The sequence below is a fragment of the Haliotis rubra genome, unplaced genomic scaffold, assembly GCF_003918875.1.
Source record: "Haliotis rubra isolate DU_JTF1 unplaced genomic scaffold, ASM391887v1 Scf1160, whole genome shotgun sequence".
Lineage (NCBI taxonomy): Eukaryota > Metazoa > Mollusca > Gastropoda > Lepetellida > Haliotidae > Haliotis > Haliotis rubra.
The window spans coordinates 103,402-105,923 of NW_025765071.1; the positions used below are offsets into that span (position 1 = coordinate 103,402).

General features: G+C 38.5%; 1 long non-coding RNA gene across 1 annotated transcript; it reads left to right on the forward strand.

Moving 5' to 3' along the window:
* Window positions 1–1,269: 1,269 nt before the first annotated feature.
* Window positions 1,270–1,904, forward strand: LOC124256347. The gene is made up of 3 exons (XR_006892878.1): window positions 1,270–1,319; window positions 1,506–1,686; window positions 1,863–1,904. It is a non-coding gene; the product is annotated as an uncharacterized LOC124256347 (long non-coding RNA).
* The last annotated feature ends 618 nt before the right edge of the window (window positions 1,905–2,522 follow it).

Sequence of the window (2,522 nt, forward strand, 5' to 3'; positions counted from 1 at the left end):
TCATTGATTTCACGGGTGTATCTGGACATGGGGCGACCTTGGCATCAGTATCTAGGTGACTCATTGATTTCACGGGTGTATCTGGCCTTGGGGTCGACCTTGGCATCAGTATCTAGGTGACTCATTGATTTCACGGTGGTATCTGGACATGGGTCGATCTTGGCATCAGTATCTAGGTGACTCATTGATTTCACGGTGGTATCTGGACATGAGTCGATCTTGGCATCAGTATCTAGGTGGCTCATTGATTTCACGGTGGTATCTGGACATGGGGCGACCTTGGCATCAGTATCTAGGTGACTCATTGATTTCACGGGTGTATCTGGACATGGGGCGACCTTGGCATCAGTATCTAGGTGACTCATTGATTTCACGGTGGTATCTGGACATGGGTCGATCTTGGCATCAGTATCTAGGTGACTCATTGATTTCACGGTGGTATCTGGACATGAGTCGCTCTTGGCATCAGTATCTAGGTGACTCACATCCTGGTTCCCGGGCCTCTCATTGGTTTGTATAGAGGCCCTGGTATTGACCATGTAATGGCGGCGCACACTGGATAGATTCAAGATGGCGGACGAGGTAAGTTTACTATGGAACTGACCGATTTCTAATACTTCTAGCTGCGACATTCACACGACACTTGGCTTAGTAATGCAGAATGAAATTAGTATCTGAATCCCGGTAGCAAATAAATTTTAGAACAAAGAGGTTTGTCTCCATAACTCCATGTTTTCCCGAAGCGTAAGCCCCGCCCACTCGCGAATGTAAACACAACGTGCACGTTTTAGTGCCTCACATTACATGGTGCATACACCCATGACGGCATGAATATCAAACTATTTATTAATAAAACCATAGCTGTCTACCTTATTACACCTTTTGGCATTGTTGAATCGCGTTTTACAACTACAGAAAATAGAAACAATCGTCTGCAATCTTTACCAATAGTGCGCTGTCCCTACCTGATAACCTAGTAGCAGCACAAGGTATAACACCTGGACTTTTCTTACTTTGTTACTGTTCATTTCAAAATATATGCATAGATAATAAATTTTGTAATATGGTCACTTCAGAAATGGATGTTTGAATTTATTTATGTATTTCTTCAACTTTATTTCATGAAAAATCTATTTTTTCAGTTCAGTCTCAACCTTCATAGCTATGCCAAAGATGCTGGCAAGAAACATCCAGAAAATGAAAACAGAATGCCATCATTTCATCTTTGGCATAGCTATGCTGCTTCCAATTTACAAAAAAGAGAATTAGGGTCATCGCCAACAGGGCTCACACCTTATTCAAAGGAAAAGAGACTGGCTGTAAGTAAACATGAAGTATATTCATCCATACCAAAGGGTATACAGATTGTATACATATGTATTTAACTTACACCATTTTGTTATATAGTTTTCATTAACATAATTGTATATGCATAATTTGAAAATTGTTGTCTCAACACTGTATTTCCTATTGGGCCTCTTTTGATAACATCCCTTTTTTTCTAGCTGGCACCACTGACACAGGAACCAATAAGTGATCAACCAGAAAAAAGCACAAGAAAAAAATGGAGCAATGATGAAAATACCTTTCTGCTAGAACAAGCAGCAAGCTCAAAAGTGCACAGCAATATATTTTGGAATGACTGTGCCAAAAGACTCAAAGAAAAACTATCAACTTCACGTTCAGGTAACTTAGTATCCTATAATATTAAGTCTAATGTAACCAGGAGTTAACAATGTATTTATTTGCTTGGTCATTATATTCAGTTATAGGTATAGATTCACTCATTGATGATTAATTTGAACAACTGCATTGTGTTAGTTCACCACAAAATATAAATATACATGTATATTATCTTACAGGAGAATCTTGCAGACTTTAGTACAAAAGGATTCGATCGAGAACAGGTCATTCAGGTGATAAATCTATGACAATTTATGTCATATATACATTTTCCAGTAGATAAATGTTTGTTTACAAGATTATCTATTTACATCAGCAGTCCACTCCTTTTCCTAGATTGATGCGCCAGTTCATAACTTAGCCAAATGCCTCCACTTAAAAGATGTATGTTATGTACCATGTGTACAGACTGATAGTTAATAAGTAATCTAGTTACATGCATGATTGTCCGAGATTTAAATAACTATATTAAGGGTATGTATTCAGCTGGAGTTTACATTTGTAGTATGTTTCTCATCAAATCTGCAATAAACAAACTGGTAAAAAACCAGTATTATGCTGTTGAATATAATACATTTGATAACAACCACCACAAAGCAGTGTTAATTACTCAATCCTAGAAAAATACCAGGAAGGTCCGGGTTAGAAGGTAGCCTTCAGTAACCCATGCAGGTCGTAAGGCGAATAACAGTATCGGTTAGACTGGCTGACTTGGTTGACATATGTCATGGTTCCAATTGCGCAGATCAATGCTCATGCACTTGATCACTGGATTGTCTGGTCCAGGCTTTATTATTTATACACCAATGCCATATAGCTGGAATATTGCCGAGTGCAGC